The following is a 19543-nucleotide window of genomic DNA, read 5'->3' on the forward strand; positions in this document are numbered from 1 at the left end:
TCTTTCTTTCTTTCTTTCTTTCTTTCTTTCTTTCTTTCTTTCTTTCTTTCTTCTTCAAGCACTTCCCCTCAGACCCCAAACGAAGCCCCGTGTGGAAAGCGCGCGCTACGAACGCGCCTCGACGGGGCTCGCTTTCCTCACCACACAATATACACACACGCGTGGTGTATGTGTATGTGTGTCCCCGTGTGCGTGTAGGGGCGGTGGCCTGCCGCCTCCCAATCCCCACCCACCCTCCCGCCTCAGCCGGAGAATGACTTCACGCTCGCCGCCTCGCGCCTCTACTAATCCCGTCCCTTTCGGAAACCCTACAGTCATTCTTCCACACGGACTGTGGCGGCGGCGGCGGCGGCGAGGAGGAGGAGGAGGACCCAGACAGACAAGACAGACGAGCTCTCCCTCGGCGCGCGCACTCCCAACTCTCGCCGAGCGACGCGTCGGAGAAAGGCGAAGGGGTGCCCAAGTTATGCTTTCGCCGCCAATGGGGGAGCGCGTCGCGCCTCACGTGACGATGCTTAGACCCCCCCTCCCCTCCCCAACCCACCCCGCCTGCCCGCCCGCCCACCTCCAACAATCACCATCACCCTGTCTCTTCACACGGGCGCTATTTAGTTCTTCAATTCAGGTCGGCGAGCTCGCGCCGGCGGTGGGATGTCTCTGCGCGCGCCAAAGGGGAGCGCCCAGTTCGCAGCGGCGGCGGCGGCAGCTGCTGGACAAGGGAGACTTTCCCACCACCGCCCTCCTTTCCGTTTCTTCTTCTTCTTCGGCCCGGCCCGACACAGCCCCTGCCCCGGCCCCCCAGCGCAACCAACCCCTGGGAATTCTGCATCTTTGGTATGCTTCTCACGCCGCGTCCAGCTCGCGGACGACGCCAGAGGGACTTCGCTTCAGCGGGAAACGGTGAGTCCCGTCCCTCGTCGCACCCCCCATCCCCTTCTTTCTTCTCCGAGTGGCGGGTTCGGTCCCGGGCATGTGTCAAAAAACGCTTCCCCTCACTCTCGGCGGAGCCTCCTTTGGCGCGCAGGTGGGGGCATTCCTGAGGAGAAGACTTTGCGGGGGTGGGGGGGGGGAGAGGGTGGCCTGCCGATTTTCCGAGAAAGCCCTCAACTTCATTATATATATATATATATATATAATGTGCAGAGTTATTCCCTCAGGGCAAAAGTCTGCGAAGCCACGCCGCTGCTTATCACAGACAGTGTCCTGCTTTGTTCGTGAGGGAAAACGAGGAGGGGGAAGGTGGGGTGGCTGGCTGGCTGGGTGGGGGGGAACGGCGGCGACGAGGAAAGAGGCTCTGAGGGGGGGACGGACGACGAGGACGCTCGGCTCCTTATTGATTTTCCGCGTCTTCCTTTCTCGGGGGGTCTTGAGTGAGGTGCGGCGCTCCGGGTGGGGCGTCGGGGAAGCGAGGGACAAACTTTGCCAAGTCAGCTGGCGAGGGGAGGACGCGCCACACTTTGCAGGCATCTGACAGTTATGATAATGAGGCCGCCCGGAGACACTTCGGGGACAAAACGCCTCGCAGGTTCTTCTGGACAAGGTTCTGTGGGGCAAGAGACCCTCCCACTCCACTCTCACCCCCCCTCTTTCGAGTAGAATGTCTTTCTTTCTTTCTTTCTTTCTTTCTTTCTTTCTTTCTTTCTTGACATATAAATAAATCTCTTTCCAGCGATTTATTTATTTATTTGCCCGCCTAGGGTAATTTAATTGCACCTAGGGCAGAGAGGCTGCTTCCCCCCCACCCCCCAAAAAAGAAACCCCAACACACATAGACACGCATTGGAATTCTCTCGCCTTTGATTTTGAATTTGCTTGAATTCCCAACGGGCTTGGGAGAAGAAGAAGGAAGAAGAAGAAGAAGAAAAGGAAAAGGAAAGGGGTGTGGGACTCTCTTCATAGCACAAGATCAGAGGGAAGAGAAGACAAGGCGATCAGAAGACATTCATAATAAGGAGCCTTTCCCTGGTGCTTTTCACACCCACACCCACACCACGAGAGATTCAAGTTGCTTTTGCTGCGTGAGATTTACGAGTTCTCAAGCAGGAGCAACAGACAAAGCATAAGGGGGTGTAGTTTCTACTCCTTCTTCTTCTCCTTCTTTGCCCCCTTTTTCTCCCCTCCTCCCGAGAAGGGGGGGAAATGAATTCAAGAGTCTCGGAGTATAGCGAGGCACTTTGATTTACAGCTTATGCTCGCATAAAGAATTCTCACCAGGCACTAAAGAGTGGAAAAATGCGACCCTTTATGAGAAAGTTGCATTCTGAAACTAGCTTCACAGGGGAGCGGTTTGGGACGGAGGGGAGGGGAGGAGGGGAGGGCGAGCAGGACAATAGAAATCTGATTCAGACCCAGCTAAGCAGGGTCTGTAAGAAAGTGCAGAGCAAAACCTAACACACAGAGAGACACGCAAACTGTTTCTAGGTTCACCCACAGCGAAACAAAACAACGCCCCTTGAAATATGAATTTCAATTAAAATAAGAAAATGGTTTAGTGAGACTCCAGACGTTCCTAATTACAGTTGGAAATAAATCTTCGCGGGCAGAGGCTACGCTTGCTGTGGTTTGTTGGGAAAGGAACCCAAGGAATGCATTTTCTAAAAGGAGGACTCGGCGTGAAAATATCTCATAACCTTTTTTAAACACACACACAAAGCAACAGTCTTTATTTTTTCCTCTTCTTTGTCTGCCGTACTGTTATCTACACCTCCCCCAACCACCGCCCACTGTGAGCTGAGACACCTGAAGGCCAGACATAATGATCAACAGAGCGCTTTACTCCAGCCTGTCTGGATTCCAGCCAGGTCCCCCCCCCTTTCCCCATTCTCCAATCAAGGAGCCTGCACGCAATGCACGCCAGGCTTATTCTTCAACTGCATGCAGAAGAAGGGTGGGAGTCTTGCTCCTCACACCGTGGCAAGACCCAAGCAAACAATATCCCCTTTCTCTAGCCAGGCGAGGACCCGTTTTGACACGTATTTTCTCTCTGTCCCTCGCAATGCATTTGCAAGCACCACTATCTGCCTCTCATTGCAGTTTTGTCAGGCTCACAGTTTACTTTAGCATTCATGTGCTGTGCATTTCATATACTATGACAGTTATGTGGCAGTTCCCACAGGTATTATTTTTAGAAAGTGTGGAGTGTATAGAAAGGCATTGCACACGTGTCTTGCATGGTGCTTCTTCCCCTCCCTTAAAAAAAAAAGATTACCGTGTTTAGATGAACATACATAAAAATGCCAAGGTAATTCAATAACCTATTTGTAAGAAGCATCAAGCCATTTACTTTGCTGTTATCCCCCTTGTCAGGCAGCTATTGCATTGTTTTGAGAAACAACACTTTCATAAAGTTGGACTTTGGGGTGAAACACTGAGGTGCTTATGCCTTCAGAGCTGCACTTAAAATTTCGATGTGGCCTGTGAAATAGTTAAAAGGAGATGAGTAACTGTGCAATTCTACATTTGTTTACTTGGAAGTAAGTCTGATGATGTGCAGTTCAATGGCTTACTCCCAGGTAAGTATGTACAGGACTGTAGCCTTAAAGACAAGAAATATTTAGAGTCGAGTCACTAGGAAATTTTGCCTGAAACCAAATTCAAAGCGGTTTTGGATGATCCTGAACAGGTGATGGATAGGTATGAGTTTTGCAGGAAGTTAACAAAATGTTGATAAAGATTAGGAAAATATTTCCTGCGGCTTTTGCATGGTAAGTGTTTGTTATGAATGCATTATAATGGCCATATACGTGCGGGTTGATTCTTTTATGGCATAGCTTAGTGCAGGGTACTGGTTGGTGTAGAACTGCTTTTACCAGCCTAAAATGTGCCAGGTTATGGAAACCTGGTGCAAAAGCAATGAAACTGGCTTTGAATAGGGATGTGTCGTGACCTTGTTGCCTCTTCACCTGATAAATTTCACTAATGATGTTTGAAAACAACAGCAACTTTTGCCTGAAATCTGGCCAGTTAAAGAGAACGTTGACGTTGTTCTAAAATAATATTAGTGAAATCTCTTAGGTGAAAGGGTGGGAAGGTCACACATCTCTCATTCAAAGCTAGTTTCACATACCAACCAGTATTCTGTGCCCAGCCATGCAATATAGAAATGGATATGGCCATTATAATACATTTATAGCAAACACTGTTATTGAGAGTGAAACCTATGCAGTGAGGGAGGAATGCAAATAAAGTGTTGTTGTTGGTTTTTTTTAAAAAAAGATACACCTGTAATTTTGTGAAGTGCTTTAGGTTTACTCCAATGAGTAAATTGATTTTCTATTCATTTGTTTTTGTTTTCAGTGGTGCATTCAACTAGTAACTTTCTTTCTAAAAGTTCCCCTGACCCACTGAAGGCATTTTTATGAGAGAAAGTATGTGTGTTGGGCAGGGGGCGGGAGTAATGGCATTCTCTAAATAATTTCAATGGAAACATTGTCTGCACACATATGGCAAAGTAACTTGAGTAACATGTTAACTGATATAGTGTAACAAAACATTTCCTTAAAATTTCTATTTAAAGAGGAGACCTATAATGTTGTCCATCTGCACTGTAATGCAGACTATTGCATGTGTATGAAAATACCATCCATACAACAAAACAACATTTAAAACTCCATACTTAGTTCTGATAGGGTAGTGGAATTCCAGCAGTCTAAGTTCTCAGTATGTAACAGCACTATACTATAAATGTATACCTAGAGTTCAAATGGACTTACTTCCTTGTAAGTGTGTATTGAAGTACTTAAAATTAAGTCCCATTAAGCTCAATAGGGTTTTTTCCAACGTGAGTGGGTAAGAAATTGAAAGGTTGTTCATGAAAACACATTCATTCTAGTGTTCTTAATGTGCTCTATTTTCATTATCACTGTCATTTATTCAGTTTACTTACCTCTTAAAGCAGTTTTTTTAATTACTTCAAATAACTAGAGAGGTTACAGCATCTCCAAAGATGCATTTATCCCCGATGTCTACTTATTTAATGCACCAACAGATGTTAATATATATTCAATACTTACTTAAAGAGATTTCATAATCCCAGTGTGTTACTTCAAATCTTACCTGTAAATGACCAGAACTTCACCACAATGGGCAATAACAGCCTTCAATGGCGGTAAGTGATCTTGTGATTTATTCAAAAAAAATGTACAGTACTGGTCTCCTTCAAAGTGTGAAGAGAAAGGTTGAAAACTGTTCGCTGTTTTAACTTCCTCAGTGGAAATTATATGGGCACTCATACAGTTTCTTCATTGGGGTGAAAACAGCTGGATTTCAGTTGATTTCAGCGGAGTAATGGTGGAAAGGGAGAGGGCTCAAAAATCCACTTGTGTTTCAAATCACAGCCTTTGTGGCTTTGTAAAACAAAAGAAATATATAAAAAGGGAAGAAAAAAAGAAGAAGAATCACAGTCAGAAACATACACAATGTACAGCTTCATCCCCACTTCTGAGTCAATATACATTCATTAGTACAAAGAGTTTTAAACATAAACCTTTTAGTTACAGGACTGCTGCTCTAGCCTTTCGAAATGGGAACCTGCAACTGAATTAAATTTATCCAGGATCAAACACCCTTGCTGTACAGTTCGCCCACTTTTAAGTGGGATTCATTACGATACTGATACTTGGTATAATCTTCTGAACAGTAGCTACATCTGATAAATAGTTTGTTGCACAGTTGTGTAAGTTCATTCTGAAGGCGTATCAAAAATCAAGATATTCTCTCTTATTCATTTTGTGTTTGTGTGTGGCAGTCGTCATTTTCCACACACACACACACCATGTCCTGGAATGGCGCTTGGTCTAGGGCATTGTGGAGGATGCAAAAATGGTGGCTGGGTTGCCGACACAGTTTTTGCACCTGTGTTGCAACAAGACGGCAGCAGCAGCAACAACAAAAAGAACCTTAGGAAGAAAAGAAGGAAGCCGTGCTATCGCCAGTGCAAATGGTCTCCCCAAGCAAGGGGAAGAGCTGTAACTCAGTGGTGGAGCGTATGATTTGCATGTAGAAAATCCCAGCTTCAGTCTCCGGCAGGTCCTGATAAGGTTGGGAATTTCCCCATCTGAAACCCTCGCAAGTTGTTGCCAGTCAGACAATAAGGAACTTCATGGACCAATGGTCTGATTTGGTAGAAAGCACCTTCCTATATTCCTATATGTTAATTGTTGAATAATTTCTCCTCTCCCATAAGCAATTTGGTGAAAACACCCACCCACCCACCATTTCTCTGTCCACAGACAGAGTGGATAATTTCGAGAGTTCGTTTGTTATTACCACTAGCCCAGAATGGTTCTTTAAATTTATGGTGTGACATTGTGGCACCTGATTCAGAAATCTGGTTCTTCTGTATTTCCAAAATAACTGTGAAAATGTATATTCACAGTCTGCTGAAGAATCCAGCATTGTACACCTGTGCCCTATCTATCTAGGTGTGCACACACATGTTCGCGCACTTACACATACATACCTGCAGTTGAGTTTCCCTCTACTGATCAGCCTCTCCTATTCCTTGGCTAGAAGAACCCATTCAGACATTATGCAGCAAGCTCGTTTCTTCTATGGACGAAACCAGTGTTCATAGAAACAGGACCATAAATTCTAAGATTTGCCTTTGCACAGGAACAAGCAGTAGACCTATACTGGGAATAGCAAATTCAGCATGACTCAATACCATGCATCCAGCACTACTTTAAATACATGTCCTGATTTATATATTCAAGGCATTGACTGCTCTAATTACTGCATGAAGTTTGCATCAGCCCTTACCCACATCTTCTCAAATTACGTGTTGGGTATTCTCACATGCTGCTAATTAGGCAACCATTGCTGAAGCAGGACCTCCTACTTCCACTACCGGAATGTCTTCGTCTCCATCTTCGCTTCCAGACTGTAGCGAACAGGGTACATCATTTAGGTGACTGCATGCAAAGAATAGATGCCAGAAGTGCCAGAAGGAGAACCCAAGGACAGGAGCCATTCTGAGCCTTCCAAAAAGGACAGGGTTGCATGTGCAGGAAACAAAGGTCATTGCTGCATGCCTTCTTTAACCCCCCACTGCTTCCAGCGTTGCCACCAACATCTGTAAATCGATGCAAGAAATACACTCAGCACCGCACCCTTTCCCTATAACCGTCACCTCTGAATGAACCTAGCAATAACACCTTTTTTAACAGATCGGCTTTTGTAACAAGCTGGAGTAGAAATCAAGGTTATTGGAAATAATTAGAATTTGAACAATGCTTCCACTTGGTGTTCTGCCTGGTGGTAGGAGCCAGCAAGGGGGATGCAGATCATTAAAGAAGCACTTCTTATTGCAGTGCTTCAGTGTTACAGCTGCTGTTTCAGTGGGACTGTAGCTGATGTGTCTGTAGCGAACTTGCTCCCTGTGCCTTGACTAGTGGTAATGGTCTGTGGCCAGCCACCTGCAGATCTTTAGGTTTTGGAACCATTCACATTTGTGGTGTGCTATGCCAAAGTGAGGTGGAGGAGATAATTTGTCAAGCCTTTAGGATATGGTCTGATCTCAGCACCCCAAATTTCGGTGGAAAAATGCTACGAAACTTTGATTCATAAACATGCTGTCCAGTGTCGTGTGATGCTTAGTTGTGTGTAGTTAATTTGTAGCTATGAAATTTACAGACGGAATATTGTGTGGCTGGGATAAGTTGATGGGGTGTGGGGTAGGGAAGGTGCTTACTAACCCTATACCCTCTGAATTTTTTCAAAAAAAATTGTGTGTAAATCACCTTAATGGTAAAGTCACCAAGGAGAAAAGCTCCTCCTTAGCTAGTCTTCCCCTGTAGCTTGCAGCCTGTCTGGCTGCATTTGGTAAAAGAAAAGGAACAGTAGTAATTGGGGATAAATTTCAAAATGCTTACAAATGCCTGCACACTTACACAAATGGCTTGGGCACATTTCCAAAATAATTTGCACATTAAGTATACACTTAGACTTAGACAATACACATTGTTCTGTTTAATTTCCATCCACTTTTGTCCATCACTACTCTTGTATTTCCAGCAGGTTGTTTTTTTTAACTTCGTCCACATACAAATAACCCCCGCCCCAATTAGCGAACTGCCAGATTTATGTTATTGTGCCCATGCAGTCAGAAAAGGGCAGTGGCAGCAGAGGAGGCATAGAATTCCAAATATTGTAAATAGCTGGACTGTGGATCAGGAGGTAACCTGGTTTCGTTCATCCAAAAATAAATTGACACATGGACAGCACGCAAGTGCAAAGGTAGAAATCTACATTATGCATTTTGTAAAGCATCTGGTAATGCAGAAGGGGAGGCAGGATAGCAGAAAGGAAAAAGAAATGGGTCAATACATCTGTCAGGAACCCAGAAATGTTTGTACCTCATTTAATGGGGTATAAACTTCCCCATGTCAGAAATGAAAGTTTAGCATAGCGTGAGTTGTGGCTTTCCAGGGTGCCTACTTAATGTCAAATGTGTTATGGTCTACACCCAGATTTCATTCTGTTTCCAGTGCAGTAGCCCTTTCCATGTAGGAAAGGCTTAGTACGTGAAGCCACCCTTAGAGCCTTGAGGAAAAAAATTATATCAGAGACATTCTTAGAATGTTAAAAGGACTGCTTGGATTGCCCCTACCTTTATCAAGCCTGTTCCTTGCGACTGAGCCTACAGTTCTGCTAAGCACGGGACATGAGTAAGCGAACATATGCATCTATAGAAAGGAAACGAGCTGCACAGAGCATTTTTGGAGATAAAAATATGTTAAGGGAACCTAAATGTAAACATACTCCTCTTTGATTCCTTGGCATACTGTTGCACAGAAAGAGAGACGGGTGGGGGGGGGGTGGAGAGAGAGAGAGTCTGAGTTTCAACGACTTTTCTGTACGCTAGAACTGAACCAGATGGCCACGTGCTCTTTTCTTATTTAGATGAGAGTTTTCCTTTCAATAACATCTTTCTTCCTGACCTGCTTAAAAATTCCAGAGAATGAAATCAGCACAGGATTTTCAATTCTAATTGACCATGTGCAGAGGAAGGGCCAGTGGAGAAATCAGTAGAGCCATTGTGAGACATACTACATCAATCTCGCCTTTGTCTTGTATCCTTGCTAGCCAGAGCTGAAATAATTAGGAATATTTGATGTATATGGGTTGGACTAGAATTGCTATGTTAACTGTTTTTATGTGTCTGTGTGTGGAGGATGTAGGTGGAGTCCTTTTTCTAGAATGAGGTGGTGCCCAAGAAGGCATGGTTATCTAGGGTGTCTGCTATGCATTCATTCACATTCGGTGCATTTAAAACAAAACGTGCTTGAAAATTCACAAAACTTTAACATATTTGCTTTCCCTCAAAAGGTGTGTTTCTAAATGCATTTCCTTCCAAATCACAAATTGCTTAATGTACTTTCTTTGAAAACCCACACTTCAAAAACATTTCGATAGTTTTATTTTGCACCAACACCTGTGTTAGAACATTTGGAAAGTGTGAAAAGCCTTGGGTAACTTGGGTTCTGGGAGGTTGTGAATCAGTTGGTATCAGAATTCACAACAATTGGGTTCTTCAGGCATCCTTAGTGTCATCCTGCACGCAGGCAAACACTGCTTATTCTCACTGGATATGAGAGAGAGGAAAAAAAAACCCACAGGCATTATAAGGGAGGGAGGGAGCAAATTATAGCATGCTTGATTCCTTGTCATTGTTAACTGTAGGGTGAGCGTGGCTGGAGAAAAGTGGCTGTGATATGTAATCTATAACTGCATACACTGAAATGTATGCAGTACTTTCTTGCTGTGCTGTGCAATAATCTACAGGCATGTTCTAGATGTGACAAATAACTAGAAGATGCAAATCGTAATACTTTAAAATAGTTTTCACCACAACACTGCCATCTAAAAATTGAGAAAAAGAGCTGGAATTATTAAAATGGCAGTATCATTACCAATGTTTAAAAATAACCATGAACTAACGCTGCAAGTACAATCCAGTGGAGGTTAAGCCCCAATTATCTGAATGGGAGATATTTGTCTGTATTCTGAACATAACCATCAGGAGTGTGTGCTGTAAATGTTGCTGGATCATGCCATGCATTTTAATAGTTCCCTTTTTTAATTTTATAAGCTCGTCATGAAGGTATGTTGTTTGCTTCAGGAGGAACTGAAACAGTCTCAGAATGTAGTTGAAATCACAGTATAGGACTCCTAGAGTTCTCGCTTGCTTCAAGAAAATTACGATATCTCACCACAAGCTGAAATTTTACTTTAGTCGTTGTATCTAAAAGGAGCATTGCTTGAGTTAAACAAGCTGATCATCAAATGTCTGAATCAGAAAATTCCTCTGATTCTCTGGTCATACCATCATCAACAGTAATCAAAGCTGCATGTGTGTACATTTCACGGTATGTACGTGTGCTGAAAAACCACAACTGGCTGTGGCTTTCCATCCCATGGAGATGTATAAGAGTTATTAAAGATTCTAAGACATCTAGCCCAGTGGTTTTCAGTCCATTTTCTAGGAAAGCCATGGGGTTCCTTGGAAGCTTCTCAGGGATTCCTCAGATTAGTAATGATGCATGGGTTTCTCCAAAAACGAGCGTCCTCACCATTACCTTCCCTGCAGTCCGTTGCCAGAGGAAAGTTTGGGGTTGTGCAAAGTCTAGGTTGTGCATTGTGTTTGTGTTGGGCTACGGTGAGGCCCACTAACTTTGGGAAGTGCCCCACATGACTTGAGTCTGCACTCTGGAATTCATTGTTGCTGTATGGAAGATATGGCTTCTCAAGAGATGAGAGAGGAGTCAATGTGGAAAGGTAGAAAGTTTGAAAATCACGAATCAACTTAAGTGACCCATAGTGGCCCAATCTGAAGGCTTTCAGAGATTTAATAGCATAAGCAGTATTTCTGTCTTTCAGTAGATGGTAATATTGGATTGTGGACCAGATCCAGGTGCTCTTGGAGGAAACTGATGCTCTAGGCTTGGTTTTGGCACAGAAACTGCTTTGGTCGCCAGGTTGCTCACCTGGGTAAGGTGGTTTGAGCATATAACACCAATCCTGGCCCAATTGCATTGGCTGCCAATTAGTTTCCAGGCCCAATTAAAAGTTCTGGTTTTGTCCTATAAAGCCTTAAACGGCTCAGGACAGTAATACCTTATTAATTGAAGGACTGCCGCTCCCTGTATGAACCAACCCAGACCCTGAGATCATCATCTGAGGCCCTTCTTTGTGTGCCTTCTCCATAAGAGTTCCAGAGGGCAGCAAGATGAGAACAGGCCTTTTCTGTGGTGGCTCCCATTTGTGGGATGCTCTCCCCAGGGAGGCTCGCCTGGCACCTTTGTTACATATCTTTAGGCACCAGGCAAAAACATTCCTCTCCTCTCGTGGCTTTGGCTAATTAAACAATCTATGGTCTTTTAAACTGGGGGTGGGGGACATTATTGTTTCGTTTGTTACTATTTTATGTATTTTTCTGTTTCTGTATTGTAAACCACCCTGTAATCCTCAGATGAAAGGTGATATAGAAACAACAGCAGCAACAACATTCTTTATTTGAGGAATAGACCTTCCATTAATTTGCCTAGCCCTTCTGAAAACATATTTCTCCTCTTGAACAAATGTCACGTTTGATGGCCAGGGATTGCAAAAGTTGATTGTGCAGTCCAAAAAAGCCCCCCAAACCGTAGTTCACACTTGTTTTAAGTTTGTTATGTGAATATCATTAGGTAGCCTAGTTTGACCAATAACAGGTTGTGCAATAGCCAAGTAGTTACAGTCAGGCAATGGGCCAAGATGTTTTTGCTGCACTGAAAGGTTCTCTTTGTGCACTTTCATGTAGGAGATACATTTTCTTTACCAACTGGTATAGTTCATCACTGTATACTTCTTGCATATTTGAGGTTTGATAGGCTGTTAATGCTGTTCCCTTTCCCATTTCTTTTTACTATCTATGCATACACTGAATTTGCAGATATGCAGGAGAACTAGTACCTAGGAAAGCAATGCCCATTTTGGACTATTGTAATACTTTTAAAATAAAAATTGGTGGAGCTATGCTTGAGTTCTATCCAATGCTGGTTCTACTCAGAATGTACCCATTGAAATTAATGGGCATGACTAACATGGGCCAATTAATTTCAGTAGGTCTACTGTGAATATAACTTAGCGGGTGACAACCCACTGTTACAGAGGCACACCTAGGGATTGGTGATACTGGACCCTGCCAGGTGTGCAGGCCTCCCCCACACTGAAATAATCACCCCAGAAATTTGCCTCTAGTTATCTGTGTAAGGTTGTGAGTTTAGACAGGAGCTGGGAGCTGAGCTGTAGGAGAAATGGCAAGGCAGTATGAAGGTAGACCATTGGAGACTATGGAGCGCATGGACATATATGTTTGTAGCGACGGTGTTACAGAAAGATCAAAAGGAGGAGAAACTTATTGTCCTCGCACTGCAGCACAAAGGCATGTGATTTTTTCCCCTTCCATCTTCCTCGCCTTACCCTCACTTTAGACTCTTTGAGTACTTGGGTCACATAAAATGTAGTAATTTCTAATGTGGCTATTGTGGGGTAAAGTGATTTTTTTTGGGGGGGGAAGGGGGCAATACAGCTCCTTGCCGAGGGTGCAAGGGACCCTAGGTAGGTCTCTGCACAGTTAATACAAAATATGGCAGATAGGCAAGTGGAACACATGTTACCCATTTTCAAAGAGCTCCACTGGCTCCCAGTCTGTTTCTTGGCCTAATTTGGAATGCTGGTTTGAACTTTAAAAATCCTACAAGACTCATGACCGAGATGCCACAAGGCCAATCTCTTTCCATACCAGCCTGACCATGAGTAAGAGACCCTTCTGTGGGTTGCTGTGATGAGGTGGGGATGACACAAAATATAGTCCTTTTTCTTATGGCACCCTGCCATAACAGAACTTGCTCCTCCTTCAAAGTTCACCTGGCTTCCGTTTCTGTTACCCTTTTAGTTTGAAGTGAATACATTTCTTTTCACCCAAACTTTTTATGATGCTTGATCTGACGGATACGTCTGTATGGCTTTTCTTTAAACTGCGGTTACGAAATAGTGTTCTTTGGCTGTACCATATAAATCTTTATTGAGACAATTGTTTCATATTTTAGAAACTGCCTTGGAATGCTACACGCCTAAAAGCATTACTCAAATGGGAAAAATAATGAGCAAAATTAAGCTGGGTATACTGTCAACTTTCATTCACCAATAAAACGGCATGTACCAATTGGGTAGAATTATGCACTGTATATATACTGCTTACCTGCCAAGTAATGCAAGAATTTGTGCATGGAAACTCAGACACTGAAAGCGTATTTTGGGATCTCCTAATTCTTCTGCTTGCCCATGAACCCCCACAACTGTAACCACAGTAAAGGACAAAAAAAGGGGGGGGGGAGTGATTCTAACATGCAGGGCAGAATTCATAATCAGAGCACATATACCATGTTCCCTGAGACTTTCAATTGAATTTGTCTATGTAAGAGTTGCAGAATTAACCCTTGTAAACAAAGGGAGCAAAACAGAGATCTTGAAAATGCTTTGGGATAAAACTGCATTGATTCACAGTGAATGGTGAAGTAAGAAAGCACCTGGTCTTTCCTAGGAGTTGGTCCTGAAGGTCTGATGGTTTAAAACAGAATGAGCTGGTTTAGGGTATTTGACAGTTTTCTTTATTAGACAGAATGGAAAGCTTGTTATTCCACCTAAAGAAGAGTTCTGTGAAATTCAAAACTTTGCCAATGCAACCCACTTTTTTCAGTGAAAACCCACCTTCATTTGGGGACACTATTGCAGTGATACCAGTACCCTGACACAGATTGACTAGCCCAGCACTAACAGGGATCCTGCAGTAGCACCATGTGCCTCTGACTGCAGATCAGGCCCTGTATCCTTCTAAGCTCTTGCAACATACTGGCCCTTACTCCACATACAGATCAGCAATCAACAAGTTATTGGAATGCCTGAATAGAGATATAGTTTTAACCTTTTTTTGGACCTTAGGCTGCAGTCCTAAACAGACTTACTAGGGAGTAAGCCCTGTTGAACACAGTGAGCATTACACATGCCTAGGATTGTATTATTAATGCAATCCACTTTGTGCTTTTATTACAATCAAGTGATATATGTAACTTGTGAAACGAATAGATTAAATAGCTGCTGGGGTAGAAGAGTGGGGGGGGGAGGGGGGAGCCCAGTTGCACAGGTGTGGCTAGAAGCATATTTTGGTATGTTTTCAGTTGGCTTTTGACAAGGACCAGATAACAGAAAACATCTGGATTCATAACAGAAGTTTAGTGGATGAGCAGAGGTTGAAGTCTTAAATAACATTGCGCGTCTGTGCCTACCATTTTGTAGGGACAGAAAATTGCTTTCTGACTCACATATGTGGGACTGAAACAAAAAAAGAGAAAGAGAAAGAAGAAAACATTTTAGGTTTTTGCTATTCCCCCACCCCCACTTTGGTGAAAACACAATGGCACCCTTCTATGCATGAGCGAATCTGTTAATTTAGGTTTCTCTGTTTCTCATTTTCCCAATATTAAGGCGAGTTCTCATTTCCGTATCAGTTTGCATTTTTTTTTCAAAAAAAAGACATGAAAATTCATCAGCATTTTAGTGTGAATTTCTTCACATCCTTGGTATGCAGTTTTGCCTAAAGACATTTTTGCAAAGCAATCACCTCTAATACAGTGCACTTCTCTATGTTATTTACACTAATATATGCATTTTAATGCACACTCCAGCCCTGCATATGCATTTTTGAATGCATTACTGGGCTGCATTGCAAAATTCAGAGAAGTGAACATGTTGAAAGTTGATTGTGTTCTGGTTCGCATATTACTGCAGAAAGTGTGAATCAGGTAGGTTTGCCTTTAAATGTTAACTTAATCAAATTTCTCCCTAATCCCGACACCCTGGATAGGACAAGAAAAGCTTCCTGCTAAGCAGGTTGCGTTAAGTTCCACTGGGCATTTCCCATTGCCTTCTTGTTGGCTTCAGAGCTGTACAAAAGTGCATTAAGAAAGTGAAATGCCTCTTTCTCCTTTCACATTCTAGCATGGTTGAGGTGGGAAAACAGGCAAGTTATGATGTGCTTTGACCTGTGTGAAACCTTAGCCACAAACCATGCATAAGCTGGAGAATGGGAGAGAAAGGGTATTGTTTCCTTGCAAAATAAGTAGGGATGGGGCTTACTTTGGCCAGCTTAATTTTAGCGACAAGGGACCCGAATGTATTAACATTTGAGCTGTTCCTTTGAGATAGGGTGGGGGGCAATGGGACTGCCTCAAATTTGATTTGGGCTCATAAAGCCAATCTTGAGAAGTGCTTTGGCGCAGTCTCACAGTGTTGGCCCCAGACATGCAAATAGACGACTTCGTCTTCTTCTTCTTCTTCCTCCTCCTCCTCCTCCTCCTCCTCCTCCTCCTCCTCTTCTTTGGCTATCACTCATAGCCGAGTAAGATTGTCTTCCATAAACATGGTTTTAACACAGTCCGTAAGTGACTGTGGAGGCCAATTCTGGATCCACACGTCCTTCCGCAGTGGGACTGTACCATTGACGATGGGGTATGGGAAGCACCCCATGGGTTTCTGGAGCTCATTATAACTTAGCCAGCATGGAGAAATTATGTACAGCTGATTGCAGCCATTGCCCAATCCAGAGTTCAGAGACGTATTTCATAGTATTTCCGCCATCTTGTATAATGCTGTAATTAGGACCGTTGGCATTAGATAATTGTTTTCTGTGACTATTTGACATGCTTGTGTATTTTGATCCAAAATAATCCCCACAGTGGCTTGTAACAAACAGCACAATACAATGACATGGGGTGGCTACTTCTACAGCATCTAGTAGTTATTCAGCCAGGTAGTTTGAGCTTCTGGACTTAATGGCCTGAGTTCATCCTCTCTTTAGATAGCAACGTGCATTGCTTCACTTACTTCAAAACGTGGTAAGCCTGTGCTGCTGCTGCATTTGCGGGTCCCCTGCTCTCTCTGCTCAGCTGAACTCTGGACTTCTGCTCCAAAGTCATTCCCTGATGGTGCTGCTGCTGTCTGAGCAGCAGTTCTCCCCTTTCCCAGGATTCAGGGTCTTTTTACTGGCTGAAGGCAGAGTGGGAGGAGTCATGCTCAGCAGCTCTGCCCCAGATGAGAGGCTGAGTGACTGGAGTTGGACCTTCTATGACCCTGATGCTGTGATGCTCCTGTGCTGTCCTTAGTGTCTTCGCCATAGCACTGTAAGTCTCTCCTTGTCTGTCTGTCTGTCTGTCTCTCACTTACACACAATCAACCAAGAGGAGCCAGATGCATTCCAGGTGGATTAACACTGCCACCCCCTCCCCTGGTGGCCTCATGTTTCCTTTAATTACTGCATGAAAAGGGAGAAATTTAGCAGTTTTCCTTTTACTGTGTCTCTCTTCCAGTAGAAAAGCAACCTGCTATATTTGTACTTGCCCCCTAGCAGCTGAAGGCAGAGGAGCCTTGCCAGAAAAATGTTGGCGATTCTATAAAGGCAGTTTTCTATTCCCTCCCCTCCCCAAAGATGCATTTCCCAAGAGAATGCTAAAAGCAAAGTTTGCAAATTGCTCTTGAATAAAATTACTCAGTTGCCTGACGTCCTTTCCTCCCACGCCACTGCGATGTGTGTTTTCCAAAATGTGTTGACCGATCTGAAATCGAAATGTAACCATGTTCCAGAAAGGTGAAGCCAGAGCATAATAATGGGGGGGGGGGGAGAGACATCTTCTGGCATTAAAAGAATAAGGATTAAATGCTTTGATCCTTAAGGAGCAAGTAAAGGTGAGGGAAATCAGATTTTTATTTTTTAAAAAGGATTGCTAAACTACTAGTGATTTCATTTCTGTTTATGGATTACTTATGCTTTGAAAAGAAAACACCCTCAGAGCTATAAGGTGACACTGCAGGGGTTGTCTGGACTTTTAACTGAGTGTAAAGTCTGTTTAGTCAGTGCCTTCATGCCTAACGCTGACCTTTCACCTTGTCATGCTTCCCTACCCCAGGTGCAACACTCCCCCCAACAACTAATTAGTATGTGCCTGTTACACATGCATTTTGCAAAGTACAGGCTATTTAACACAGCACAGACCCTGTTTCACAAACATGACCTCCTCAAAGTGTGTCTTTTAGTGCATGTCCAAATTTGTTTGCTTAAGGTTTCCATTCCCACAATCCTATTAAATTAACAAAAACCAAACTAACATAGCAGCAACAGTTCCCGCCAACCCCGACTTGGCTGCACCTTGTGGCCAGATATTGTGGTATTTCTGTAACACACATAAGAGCCATTATTCTCTCTGCTCCAGGTTAACCAAGGCCCAGTATATTGCAATCTGTAGAATAAGGTAAAAAACAACAACAACCCTATCCTGACAATAACAACTGAGGCTGCTGTGTGGGTTTGTGTGGGTTTGTCTGCAATCAATTCAACCCTGCAGAACCTTTGTCTTTCTCTGTGTCGGGGGATCACTGTTCATGAGGGCTATTTTCCATGGGTAAACAATCAGACCTGCAACCATTCACTAGTAGCATGCATTAGGATAGTCCAGGAAACGCTCTGTTGCCATAGTCAAATCTGTCAGAATCAGGGTCGAGGTGAAGCAGTTGCATCAGAGCAAGAGGTTTGGGACAGTTCTAAAAAGCAGCAGATCCGGGCCTCTAGAGTGGCTGGGAAAGCCCAGCCAGATGTGCAGGGTATAAATGATGATGATGATGATGCCATATCCTGGAAAACAACAGAATAATTTGATGTTTTGCTTGTTTAAAGAAATCTTCTATCCTAGTGAGTGCAGAACAAAAAATTGTGGAGCGATGATATCTCTGTTGTTGCCCCACTACAGAATACCTTATCCTGGCTGACTTTAGTCTTGCAACAGAAGTCCTCTATTTGATTCCTGTTTGAACTTCTATTACAGTGGTGCCCCACAAGACGAATGCCTCGCAAGACGGAAAACCCGCTAGACGAAAGGGTTTTCCGTTTTTGAGCTGCTTCGCAAAACAAATTTCCCTATGGGCTTGCTTCGCAAGACGAAAACGTCTTGCGAGTGTTGCAATTTTTTTTCGCTTTCCCCCCCTTTTTCTAAGCCGCTAAGCCGCTAAGCCTTTAATAGCTGCTAAGCTGCTAATAGCGCTAATCCGCTAAGCCGCTAATAGGGTTGCTTCGCAAGACGAAAAAACCGCTAGACGAAGAGACTCGCGGAACGGATTAATTTCGTCTTGCGAGGCACCACTGTATTTTCCTCACCAGTGGTGGATGGTAATAGAGGCTCTTTGCTGTTCAGAGTGGGAGAGGGATTGAGGCAGTCATGGATATCTAGTGATGTTTTCCTGTGATTTCCCCCTACTTTCTTTTTCAAAAGCAATACAGTATAACTGTGTCTGATTTAGGGACTTCCCTATTCAGAATACCCTCTCATGAACTCATGCCCTACAGTTATCAAAGGAGGCAGATTACTACAGTGAATTGATTTTTGCCAAAATTCTTCCACAGGTAAATAGCTAAGAATGACTGAAGCTTGGGGGAATGTCCTTTACCATCTTGGTCCTGATCCAGCTGTAATTATAGGAAAACAGTGACGTGTAACACCTGGTGGCCTTGAATGAAAATTTCCTCTTTGCTTCGAACAACACAACTAGTGAGTTCATTAGAGCTCAGATGAACATTGCAATAGAAAAAAGGGGCTGTGTATCCAGATGCACAGTAGGAGGTTGCTTACCCTTAGATAAATCTTCCTTGCTTGATTGGGGGATGTCTGCCACAAGCACCTGGAAAGTCAGTTCCACTGTAAGAAAAAAAGTTATTGTACACCAAGGTGAAAATATTGCTAGGAAATTCACTCTTATTCTGCCTCATTTCTATGAATGTGCTTGGTCTATGATTATCTTGATGAACATACCTATTCCTATTGGTGTTGCATTCTGTGTGAGCTGAACTATGCTTCATACCCTTCTGAGAAATACCCCACCCCACCCTCCCACTATATATAAGGGTCTGGTGACTTCTGCTTTAGTGTATCTGAAGAAGTGTGCATGCACACGAAAGCTTATACCAGAACAAACTTAGTTGGTCTATAAGGTGCTACTAGACAATTTTTTTATTTCATTTTTATTTCAACTGCATCAAACCAACACGGCTACCTACCTGAATCTATCTTCATATCTGGAGTGGAAGAATAGGTATTGTATCATATTATGGGTGTTATAGGAAATGCATCATCACAAAAAAGGGGGGAGGGAGAGAAGAAGGCACAGTTTTACATAAAATGTTATATATGTTAGCTGCAAATTTAGAAACAATTGATCTAATTTTAATAGGGATATAGTACATCTCAGAACCACAGGAAAACTGATCGAATTGAGCTCCATCTGCTGTGGAGGCACTTGCTGTTCTGATGGGCAACTTCAAGGCCCCAGCTGCCATCTCGTCTTAGGGTTCTTTCTCTTCAAACTGGACTTTGGCTGGGCAACCCTTGAAATGGTGTTTGCCTTGAAGCAGAGGGCAGCCCTTCAAATAGTTCTCTGTAAACAGGAGAGAGACCACCCA

At 43.5% G+C, this 19543-nt stretch overlaps 1 long non-coding RNA gene across 1 annotated transcript in view; it reads left to right on the top strand.

The window, feature by feature from the left end:
- Window positions 1-631: 631 nt before the first annotated feature.
- LOC308587174 overlaps window positions 632-19543 on the top strand; it is a 98313-nt gene continuing 79401 nt past the window's right edge. Inside the window, exon 1 of the long non-coding RNA XR_014008262.1 lies at window positions 632-900. This is a non-coding gene — a long non-coding RNA (uncharacterized lncRNA). The remainder of the gene's footprint in view (window positions 901-19543) is intronic.

The sequence above is a fragment of the Podarcis bocagei genome (assembly GCF_964188305.1).
Source record: "Podarcis bocagei genome assembly, chromosome: 5".
Taxonomy (NCBI): Eukaryota; Metazoa; Chordata; class Lepidosauria; order Squamata; family Lacertidae; genus Podarcis; species Podarcis bocagei.